Below are 13,219 nucleotides of genomic sequence, written 5' to 3'. Positions count from 1 at the left end.
GGACTTAAAAAAAATTTCATTGTTTTTTCGAGATAAATCTATGAAATTATTATATTGTCGCTGATTCTTTATAAGTTTGAATTAAATCTGTCCGTTTAAAGTGGGTCAAAATCGAGTCCGAAGGAGTCGGTTACATGTGAAGCTAATATAAAGCGTGTAAAAAATATATACATTATAACTATTGTTTTTCTTAATCTGCGTTAGCCGATTCTGTGTGCCTACGGGCAAACGCCTTCCCCATTGTCCTCCATTTTTCCTTATTGTATACCAATCTCGTCCAGGTCTTAGTCTTTCCAGCCATTTCCATGATTTCATCAGCCCACCTTTTAGATTGCCTACCTCTTTTATGGCCTCTTAGCATAGTGTAACAATTTTGCTCCATTTATCTGCTCCTCTTATGGTATGTCCAGCCCATTTCCATTTTAGTTCTTTTGTTTTATAACGTCAATAATATGAGAGAATATAAGCACTCTATATGGAATAGAGACACAGGCACTCTTTGGTCGGAGTATCTCGAGAACCCCGGCCCGCTCGTCATAAAACATTACCGTGTTGATATTACAAATATATGAATTGAGATCACAATTAACATAGGTAATCTTCACTCCTATTATAGATATCGGTTCAAGACTTTCAAGTATTGCAACCAAATCAGTAATCTAGATCACAACCATTCACTTGCCCTTTGACTGAACTTACTTAAAGGACCTGTTATTAAACGATACTATTTCCCAATTAAATTGTAATACAGATTATATTCTAGCCCCGAATGTGAACAAATGATTTTTCTTTCTATCTGCCCAAACACTTGTTCGTTCGGTTTCAACTTCGTGACGACCGTCACGTTTTTAAACCAAAAGTTGTCAACGTTGGCCCATAAAAATGTAATGGATGAAGTTTTAGCATCTGATCTCTAGACCTCTAGAGGTCGCCTCTGGATTATTATTACCTGTAAGGACCAATTGGCGTTGTTCATATAAAAATGTGTATGCATAAAAATATAAAAGCGATAGAGAATAAAGTTTATAAAGTTTTAGGTGCCGCTTTTATTACTCTATAGGACAACAGTGTATAATTTAAGAAATTCAGCTATGTATTCCATAGCTGCGGACGCCATACAAAAATATTTAGAAATCTTTTTGTTACCATTTCTTAGTGAATTAGTTCTTTAATAGAAAACATATTTTAATGTATTTCTATTTATGTAAATTCATTTACAGTATTATAAAAACAAATAACATAAATTATTAGGGATGCAACGGGCGGCCTTATCGCTAACTAGAAATATATTCCAGGCAACCCTAGTAAGAAAGAAACTAAAACAAAAAACAGAAATATTTAACTCAAACTCAAACTCAAAATATCTTTATTCAAGTGGGTAACCAAGTACACATTTGAATCGTCAAGTTAAATTAATCGTAAATTTACATTTACTACCAGTTCGCAAGTCAAGGGCGAAGGGCGGGTAAGAAGAACTGGCAAGAAACTTTCCGCCACTCTTTTTAATCGCCAAGTATTGTCATACAAACTTAGGGTAAAGTGTAGTGTTTTAAATTAAATTGCAAGTATGTAGCACAGAAAATTTAGAATGGCCCAACTCAATCTAATACAAAAAAAAACTAAAAACTAAAAGCTGATATAAAATAAGTTTTTAAAAATTAAATCGAGAGATAATTGCGGCGTCTGTAGGCGAATGTTTTTTTAAATTACAATCTCCCTGGGCAAACATGAACGTGAATAAACCTTAATCATTGTTGTCATTTTCAGATAAATGTAGTAAAAAAGGAAAGAAGTTTATGTTTTAAATATACAATAAGATAAAATTAATTGTGTTGTAATGTTTTAAATAATTATTCAGTGGTTATTCTTCTATTAACATACTCTAATACATATTCTAATTAAAATTATAATATATTTCCACTTAAAATTACTTAATTTAAAATAATAAAAATTCCCGAGGAATGTAAAATGTCGTTATTTAAATAATAATTGTGAAATTTTTGCGTTTCAATTAGTTCGTAACGAAACGAGAATTGATAGTATCTTCTATTATCGTAGACATCTATAGGTTGTATGTATATTATATGTGTTTCTCAGAAAACAATAGACAAATCACCGTAGATCTCGTAAATCTTATAACCAATCAAGAAACGTAACATAGATGAAATAAAAACATTTTGAGAAATGTTTAGGAACCTGCCGTAATATCGCTACAATATACAATTTATTTTTCTACTAAATATTTGAGTTTAAGATCGCATTGAGGACAAGCGATAATTACGCTACGGTTCTCACTTTCACGTTAAATATCAGAAATAGTGATAATTTGATTACAATTTGGACAGGTTTTTGCAAGATAAGTTATTCTTATCATAATTCTTGTTTGGTATGTTTTTACTGAATTTTTTTTATTGTAAGGAGTCTAACACCACAATGGGTCGTGCATTATTTGCGTTTGATTGGTCATTTAAAGCGTGAATGACGTTTCTAACCATTGGTCGAAGGTTCGAGGCCGGAGAAAAGTTTGACCACAATGGTAACTTACTCTTAGCGTTAAGTATGTTCACAAAGTCATATATCCTTAATATTGATTCCATTTGCAGAGTAAAAATAGCCTATTTTATTATCCCCAAAAATGTTTACCCGCCGATTTTTTTACTATATATGTATTTTGTAATGTGTTTCCTAAACCTAAAAAAGCAAAAAGATTTCACTGATATTATGTAAATATGAATGAGTTGATTTCCCATCAATAAAAGAAAGTGAATACAAATACCAAACAATTCGTTTTGCGGTTAACACACACATTTGAAATGTCGGCAGACGTGTTTGAAATAAAGGATGAAAGATCCGCTTTCGTTCAACTCTTGTGTAATTCTATGCAATAGTCTTGCACCGTTAACAATCTAATATTTAAACTATTTGAAAGCTTAAATATTATCTGTAGTAAAATATTTCATCATAAAACTAAAATACTGGCTGAATAGGTCACAGCCATTTAAAATATTTAAATGACCTATAAAAATCAAACTTCGAATCTTCAGAATGTATAAAAAATGGCCATAGGAACGCCAAGCACCATAGACAGGATTTAAAAATCGAAACCAAATTCCTAACAATGAGAGTCGAACCACAGACTAAAACGACAATAGACAAATAGATGTTTCATGGAAAACATGGCCGCTTTCAAAGAGGCCAAGGACCAAAGAGGAAAATTTAAAAATCGAAACAAAATTTCTATGAACAATGAGAGAGCCGAAACACAGACTAGGTTGTAACTATTAAACTAATATCTCAATTAAGTCAGACAATACAATCGTCACGTTTGCATAAAAACTAGGACACATACTGATTGTTTCTTGTACAAGGTAGCTTTACATCCATACAAAATACCTTTTTATACGTCGCTTTCTCTGTTGCTAAGTAACAAGAAGAAATTAATTCTAAATATTCATCTGTTTCCCGGAAGAATTTCAGAGACAATGGCTGCGTCACGCGAAGGCTTATCTCACCGTTACGGACATTACATTTATTATGTCATAGTGCATATAATATATATTAAGAAGTGTGTCATTAAAATATGAATTAATGGTTTAATTTATATAATTAGTCTTTAATTTATGGTAATAAATAAGTTTGTGTAACTTTTTACTTTCGAGACGTAAGAATTATTCAACAACAAATAAAACGATAATTAAGAAACTTATTCAAGAAATTCAATACGAACAGTACAAGCTCATAATTCTTGAGTCATTAACCAAAGACAATAGCGGTTCCGTTACTTTATTACGTAAATACTGGATCCAGACCGGTCCCATTACATAAGAATTTGAACTTTCGTATCTCGTGGCAGAACTTAAAGTTGTCGAAAAGCACAGCTACAACGGATAGTGAGAGTGTGTACGTCACTAAGCTTTCGCTGAGAACTACCACGGAACTTATGCGCTCCTGGTACTCTGAGACATTTAAGATTTCCTTTTTTACCTAAAAAATATTATTTTAAAATCTTATTTTTATTGTGATGACCGGTTGGTTATAATTTCTATCGGATCTAAGAGTAAATTAATCCCCATTTTTTAAAGTTGGACTTTTGCCTTAAGGGCATAACATAATAGAAACGATTTATTAATAATTATGAGTTAGAACGACAGACATTGTATGTAACAAATTTTATTATTAAAAATAGTCCCCTATATGATGATTTTAAATTAACTACATCTGCTTGACATAATATAATAATGTACTTATGCCTCCAAGAAGATTAATGGACTTCGGATGAGTAGAAAGGATAATAAGATCTAAATAATTACAGTACAGACACTTTAAATTGACATATTATTTTGTTTGACAGCGATTTTATATGAAAATAGAATAGCGTCGCTGTAATATTTACATCTAAATTTGTCAACGATGTCAGAGATGTCAATAAGTTAAACAGTAGTTTAGTCCAATAAGTTTTTGAGATTCGAGTTCGTATAATGTATGTATATGAAGAATAACAATGAATTCGAGATCCAAAAATCGACACAATCCAAAAGACAGGTAGGTAATTTTGCCGATAAATCATTATTCCTTTGCTAATATGAAACTTATATAGAAATTTCAGGCTAAATCAACCGAATTCTTAGGGTGGTATCACTTAACATCAGATAAGTCTCCCGCCCGTTTGCCCCCTGTTCTATTAAGTAATAGGTGTATTATAGTATAGTACAAACGACCGCGATAATTGCCCCAACAGGAGAATTAATAAAATATATAAATCATACCCTAAACTTGACGTATACGGTATAATATTAAAGATTTAAGACAATGCAAAAGTACGTAATCAAACGCCTGTGAACTTAAAAGTTTAAATTTGAAATTGGAACAATGCTTTAAGCATTGGAGCGGATGTTTCGTAAAGTGGATTGTTACAAATATCGTATGGTCATCATTGAGCAACGTTTCTTCACTTTATTGTGATTGTAATGAATATGTAATATCTCCATAAAAACAACGCTAAAGTGAGATTGATGATTGAATATGATAGTGACCTTTTGATGAGTTCATTTGAAGTTTTTGTTGAATTTGGTATTGGATTTCCCTTTGTAAGGCATATAATCAATAGATTCTAAGAAAGTAATACAATTGCTAAAAAGAAATATTTGAAGAATTATATTTTACATCCTTTATTAATAGAAAATTTAAATATTTGTATATTTTAATGATAACAGGCAAAATAATGCTTCTAATTGTGATTTTAAAGAATATGTCAGTCCTTAAATTTCCTAGTAATTCCGTTGACGATTAAACTTATTATGTCTGACAAATATTCCTCTTATATATGTTACATTAACCTATGCACAATTAATTTCGGTAATTTAAAACATTACAGCTGTATTATATTTCGTATTACATAACATGCGTGGTGCGGTTCAACGAACCACAAATCTTTTGATAAAGTAACGGAAAATTTATGAGTTAAATATTTGCTTTGTAAATCAATGGCCCACTTCAACATTTCTTATTCACTTTATGTAAAATGTGCTAATTTATAAAAGGGAAATCTTAAAAGTCAAGGTTTACGCAACTGAATTGTTTAGAATGGGTTTTATTTACGTAATAAAAATATAGATATATGATGAAAGATGTAGCTTCTTTCTGTTATGCAAGCGAGGGGTCACGACTCTCGATGTTGTGTAATGGATCGCCCACGCTTACGATTGCACTTTCTACCTTACTACACCTGTTCTTCAGATGTGTTAATGCATTATAAGGATGTCAAAGATGTCATCTCAAACAACACTTTCATATTTCGACGAATATTTACTAAGTAATAATGAGGTGAAAGAAAAGATTGCATTTGTTTCTTTAACGATATTTTTATGCAAAAATATTTATAGTACATCTAAAATTAGGCAATTAAAATTACTATTTACATAAATACATTTAGGCACCGTAATTTTTTCTCTACTTATAAACTAGATTTGTCGCCGGCGAAGCAGGTATCACATGGGGGCACGCTTAGCGTGTTTAGTATGGGCCGGACTGGCCGGGGGGACCGTATGAGGTGCTGACTCCTGATGAGCCGTGACCACCGCCAATGCTGCCACCACCAATGCTGCCACCTCCGATGCTGCCACCGTGTCCACCACCGATGCTGCCGCCGTGACCGCCACCGATGCTGCCGCCGCCAAGGGACAGACCACCTCCGATGCTACCACCAGAAATACCACCGCCGATACCACTGCCAATTCCACCGCCAATTCCACCGCCAATTCCAGATCCGATACCACCGCCAATAGAACCACCCTCCTTTTGGGTCTTGTATTTGATGAAGTAAACTTCTGGTTTTGAGGGCTGGGTGGGGGCAGCAGTTGGGATGGTGATGTCGGGCTGTTCGTCGGGTTTCTTGACCAACACGTAGACGAGGGTCTTCTCTTCGTTTTGAGCCTGGGCGGGGATGATGGGCGCAACTGGGGCGGGAGGTGCTGGGGCCTTAATGAAGATGATCTTGTAGTGTTTCTGGGGGATGGCGCCACCAGAGATGATTTGTGGGCGTTGTTCTTCGGGTTCTGGTGGTGGGACATGGACGTAGATGTGTTTCTGGACAATTGGGGCGCCACCGAAGCCGCCGCCGAATCCGCCGCCACCTCCGGATGAGAATCCACCACCACCTCCGGATGAGAATCCACCAGATGAGAAACCTCCTGAGGAGAATCCTCCACCGATTCCACCTCCGACTCCACCTCCTAGACCGCCTCCGATACCGAAGCTGCTAGAGCTGAGTCCACCGGATGAGAATCCACCTCCGAAGCCGCCCCCATGGCCACCGCCGAAGCCTCCGCCGATGCCACCCCCGTGACCGCCTAGGCCACCTCCTCCTCCAGGCGCATTGTAACTGTATCCCGCCTCGGGTCTTGCCGAGCCGATAGCCGCAACGGCCGCTAATACCTAAAGTGCAATAAAACATATTAATATAAAGCTTTCCTTTATAAATTACCAAAGTGACCCAAGTGTATCCACTCGTCTGCGTGTAAAAGATCGCCAGTGCAAAAGTCGTGATAGTGCGACTGAAGTGTAGCGGTCGCCGCGTGCACTGAGTCACAGTCCTATGAGGAAGCAAGCCTCTTGGGTCACACACAGGTCACAGATCACTTTCACTGCACACATATACCTACCAAGAATGCTTTCATGTTGACTCTCGGAGGTCTCGTGGTTGTATGATGCTCTCCACACGATCTGTACGTTTATATACCGACGAGTCGTCTACACCTCTCTCCCTGACTCTTCCTAAGATTCGGCCTTCGGTCATACGAGAATTATGATTTTAATGACACCCACCGAATTTGACTTCGGTAAAACATTGATCTGAAACGATCAAAGCTACTTTCACGGAATTATGAATTTGTAACCGGAAAACAATATTGTTAATCGAAAAAATTTCCACCTTATAGACGCACTCGTAAGTTCGAAATTTCGTATTAATAGCACAGAAAAAAATTAAACGCTTGATGAGAAAATTCGTAAAATATCTTTTAGATTTTCCTTTTAGGATGTTACTAGCAATATCCGTCTTCAGATTTGACAAATTAGTTATTATTTCTTAATAATAAACACAGCTATATAAATAAGGTAATTAAAATCAAATTATACTGGAAAGTTTAATACATAGCATGTGATGAGGTTTATAATGTAACTCAAATAAGTCCTAATTAAACAAAATCTTTTATTAAAAGCCTTTGTTTTGATCTAGATTATAAATTTTAATATATCTATTAGCGAAAATGAAAGTCGGAGATAATAATGTCGAGATGCTCAGAATTACAAATTACTTCGTGCTTATGACATTACGACCCTTTGATCTAAAGTCTTCCAGTGTAATTATGTAAATAAATAAAGCTTTTCCATATTTCATACTTTATAATAAAATTGTAACTGTAGAATATTATAAAACGAATTGAATGACGAAATTTAAAAACGTATTTGTTTCAAAACGCTTTTTATTGATGTTTTTAATACTTAGTGTTTTTTAATTAACTCCCTTTTTCCATATTATTATTGTTTACGACTGAATTCGATTTACGGTGAAATAATAACTTAGACATAGAAAGCTACCAGAATAAGATACACAAAAAGATATATCCGTTGTGGTGTGTTAATAAATTAATAAGGAAGAACTTGAGTCTAATTTCATTCCAATTTTTTTTCAACAATTCATGTGTATCTGAAAAATAAACAATAATAAATATATCTATCTATTTATTATTTCTGAAGCATTTTTAGTATCTGTTCTATGCGGACACAGTCTTGGTTACGTAAGCAGGCTTTTTGCCTGTTGCCTTACAAAGCTATATTGAATCCTTGTTATTCGTACAGCACTTTCTCTGCTATTGAATTAAACAGGGAATCACCAAAAGTAGCTCAATTTACGCAATATATTACGTCATACCTATATGTTTTACCATAGTTTTACCTATGACGCGTAAATTAGCACATCTGGCACATTTGTACGTGTACCTCGGAAACGCGTAAAGCAATTTTGATTATTTCTTCTACTAAGTATTATTATTATTACATTATGTTTTTGCGACTGACGCGCAAACTAGCTGTTGTGATCTCTACCAGAATGACCAGCGCTGTGGAACAGTCTGCTCCTCAGCATAATGCTGAGCCAGGGCCAGATACTATGTAGCTTATTCCTTTTTATTCCATAATTTTTGTTATTTTTCTTTTTTGATTATTATTATTATTTTGTGTGTTTCTGTGTGTGTGTTTCGTTAGTAATAATAGATGTTATGTCTATGTCTACATTAACAGTGTGATTCTCTTCTAAGTGTTGCTATTTGCAGTGTTAGATAATAATGATATGAAACTCTACTCTACTGACTAGTCATGTCTACTGACTAGGCACATTTCTGCATCACATAGATACTAAAATAAAAGGCATGACAGTTTGCTAAATTAGCCCTTCACCGTAGGAGCCAGTGTTAATTGCACACTGAGAATAAATATTATATAAAATGCTAAATGAGATGGTCAGCCTTAAATAATGAAAGTAAACCCACATATTGTAAACTTATGCCTCAGTTTATATTTACACGTAACATCAACGGTTCGTTGGCTATAAAAACAACAATTTTCAAATACACTTTATAAATAATTTACATATATATCGACGACTCGTACAAATTAGCGATATAGAAACTGGGCGTAACATGTTAATAATCAACTATTTTAAATTCATGCATTAGAATCATTAAAAGTCATAAATTTTAATACATATACTTAAGTTTTCTGAGTTTAATAATTTTATCATACCATACAATGCTCAGAGGCTATGAGAACTAGGAGAAGCTGATCGTGGTTAGCACAGATGGCCAAAAGATCACGTGGCGGTTTACCAACCAGATGGACCGATCGAAGAGAGGCGCTGGACAGAAACCGGTGGAAGCAGATTGTCAGCTTCAGATGTGTCCTTGCTGACCACGACCCTCAAACATGAGCTACTGACTAAAGAGAGAGATAGTTTAATAAAGGTCTTAACGACTGCATAAAATAATTACAAGGTTTCAAACGAAAAGTTATTAGATTTCTAAAGGTGCTTCTATATTGCGTAGGAGTTCTAAGTTTGTAAGTTTTAAGATACATACATATAATATGACTTGATTATTAATTTAATTGCTTTTAATTATAATTTGGCAGTTGTATGTTAGTTAGATATAGCAGATTGTGTGATTTTTTAATTAATCCGCCATAGTATGTACCTCTTTCAAGTTAAGTAAATGATTAAGAATAATAATGAGTAAACTAAATATTAGTGTCCATAATTACCTAAATAACTCTAAATATATCTCGTATCAAGTTTCTCATCCACAAGGCTTAAAAATCTTGTTGAAGTTACATTTACTACGATCTCACCAATTGCAACTTATATAGATTACCTTCTTTTAGTTTAATAAACATATAACGTAAATAAACATCTAATTAAAAACAACTTAACCAATTTCTTAATGACACTGGAAGGAACTAGCATTTAAGATACAAATAGTTTAAACGCTAGTGCTCATAGAATAATATATACGAGGTTAACCTAAAATAATAGTGTATCCCAAAGATTTGTTGCCTATGGTATGTTTGTTAGTACAAATGTTATTGTTTTTGCGTCAAATAAAGTGATTTCTATTTTTTATTATTTTATTTATTTATGAACATTAATCCAACTGCCCCTCTAGTGACGCTAGTGTTCATGTAATTATTTTATCCAATACCATAATGCATTATTAGCCGTACTCACAGTCGTGCAATAAGATTAAACTGTTACTTAAGGCATTTCATCTATTATCAAGCTACACGAAGTAATTCCAATTCGACTTTGGGTCCTTAGTAAGGCGGTTTTAATTCTTACTTTTGACATTGTCTGTCCATGGGCGGTATCACTTAATACCCAATGGTAAAATGTTTATATCTAAGTTGCGTTATTGACAATTATGTTATCTTTATATATATAATTCTTCTGTGAGTGTGTATGTCATTGAACTTCTCTCAAACGACTGGACCGATTTTGATGAATTTTTTTGTGTGTGTTCAAGGGGATCTGGGAATGGTTTAGATTCACAAATCAGCCCGCCAGATGGCGCTGCAGTCGGTACTTTCATACTTTGCTTTACTAATTGCTTGAAATATCATGCAGGACAACGTCTGTCGGGTCCACTAGTATATTAATATAGTTTAACAATTAGAGAATGTAATGAGCGTAACAAATGTTACTATACCTTACAATAGGTCGATTTTTTTTTCCAATTACAATTCAAAATGTTAAAAATCTTGACATATGCTCCATTACTTAATTGTGACATAATGGACAAGTAAAGGATTTTAATTAATGCTTGACATTTTTTGTAATTTTTTGTGAGATTACTAAATCTGAGATTCTCGGTTTAATTTTATATACAATTAGGCAAACGTTGTTTTGCCATGTATATTATTTCTCGGACACATTTTTTAGTTTAATAAAATAACTTCTATAATAAAATTAGGGGTTCTACTTCTATAATAAAGTTTTGTCTAAAAAATAAAAAAAAAGATGTAGGGGGGACCACCTTTAACATTTAGGGGGATGAAAAATAGATTTTGTCAGATTCTCAGACTTACCGAATATTCATAGAAAAATTCATAAGAATCGGTAGAGCCGTTTCGGAGGAGTATGCGAACGAACATTGTGACACCATAGTTTTATATATTAGACAAGGTTTTAGAAACAGAAAATTTCTTGCATCATGGCGGTTCAATTAAGGTCTATTTAATAATCAAATTATGGTTGATAATTTCTTATTCTAATCTTTTTATTCTAGAGCTTTCTATAGTCTTGTGGTATGGAAGAAATAACCACGACGAGCTTGAACTAAGACCAAAAAATACAAGTTGTTTTTATGACCATCTTCATTTTGTTTGAAGTCGGTTAAAAAAGTGACTATACGAACATACCCATGACAAAATGTTAACAATACAATACATTTGCCTGAGGTCGTGTGTTCAATTCCCGGATGTACAATTAATTATTTGAGTGTTTAAGATTCGGTCATACGGTGAAGTTAAACATCGTTGACGTTTTATTAATCCCTACATATTGTTGGCGTGTCACACGCAGAAGGTTGTCGATAATTGCTTGATAAAAAATATCAGAAACAGATGAAATCCGTTGATGATTTTTTTAGCGCTGTTAATTATGAACGAAATTCCACCCGTATCACCTCGACGTCCGTCGTTCCACAACTGAGCGTTTTTAATGTAGTTTTTGCTGCGCACCACCACTATATGGAACCACTGAAGTATTTACGAACTAATATTGCGAGCCTTCTGGTAAGTAGTAAGGGAGGCGTCACTTATATATATATATATGTAGATATATTTTATTATCAGGTGAGTCTGCCCGTAATAAAAAAAAGCAGGGTATTCACTTTTAAACAGAAAGTCCTTTCAATACAAGAGAGTAGAATATTTAATAACACATTAGTACTTGAGTATAAGTGATTGTACGAGTTCTGACGTAACGAGAGAAATCAACTTTGAATAAAATTCATCCAAAATTTATTTGAGGTAAAAATGCCTAAGGATAAATTGTAAATGTTTTTGTTTAGAACTCTATTGTACTGTTAACAACGCATTATTTCAACCTATAGGCCAAGAGTCTCTAATTCAAAGGGAATAAAATCAAAGTTTCAATAAGTTTCCTTTAACCGCCTTTTAATATATTAAAACTGAATATTTATTTAGTTTTCATATTACTTACTATGAGTAACTGTTAACAGAAAATGCAAAGTGTATGTACAAAAAAGAGAAATTAATATTTTAATAAAGAAGCTTTTGTTTTGCTTATAAATAAATATCGTTTTATAGTTTAGCTCTATCTAAATTAATAAATAATATTTAAGAGCTTAATATACATGATTATTTCGCTCTATTTGATAAACATACATACTGCATATAGTCTTATTAATTATCTCATAACTGCCACAATTAACTTGCTATTTATCCCATATTTTTATAGGACAGGAGGCAAACGGGCAGGCGGGACTTTGGATAAAGTGCTAACCATAACATTTACTACGCCGCGTGTATGTTACCGACCTTTGAAATAATGGTACACTCTTCATGAAGGCTCCTAAGTCGTAACGGTTCGGAAAAACCTCCACGGGTTCCACAAAGAGGTGGTGGAATATACATAATTATAATTTCAGTTGAAATAACGGAAATTTTTAACGAGATATCAATGATGTATTTAAAAATTCATTTTTACTGTGCTAATTGCTATTACTCAATAGTAATTAGCGTCTTTCTACCATTAACTTGTCAAAATATGGTAATTTAAATAAATGATTATTATACTTAACGCTTTGGAATTATGAAATACATATTTAATTCTCATAAACAACAAACGCTAAAAAAATTTAAATAAGGTTTTAAACAAGGCCTTTTTAGTGTGGGAGAGGATATTTCTCAACGTGAGGCCCACGCCCAACTTTGGGGGCAATTTGATTGTTAAGGGGGTTTTTGTTTTTTTGTTTTTCATTATATGTTGTGAAATATTACCTACTATGCTATAATCTATATATATAAAAATGAAACCCGTTTTCCGTTGTCACGACATAACATGAAAACGGCTTGACCGATTTGTCTAAGTAATTTTTTTTAAATAATATTCCTTGAAGTACGAGGATGGTTTTACGGAGAGAAAAAT

The 13,219-nt window shown here is 33.6% G+C and overlaps 1 protein-coding gene and 1 pseudogene across 1 annotated transcript in view; both read right to left on the bottom strand.

Moving 5' to 3' along the window:
- The window catches only part of LOC125053839 (fibroblast growth factor receptor 3-like), an 86,211-nt gene that overhangs the window by 12,626 nt on the left and 60,366 nt on the right, over positions 1–13,219 (bottom strand). The gene's annotated exons all lie outside the window — the stretch shown is intronic.
- Positions 5,842–7,190, bottom strand: LOC125053840 (annotated as a pseudogene).

This window comes from Pieris napi, chromosome 11 (assembly GCF_905475465.1).
Source record: "Pieris napi chromosome 11, ilPieNapi1.2, whole genome shotgun sequence".
Taxonomy (NCBI): domain Eukaryota; kingdom Metazoa; phylum Arthropoda; class Insecta; order Lepidoptera; family Pieridae; genus Pieris; species Pieris napi.
Note: the sequence above shows the minus strand (reverse complement) of the source record. Positions and strands in the feature narration are given on the sequence as shown.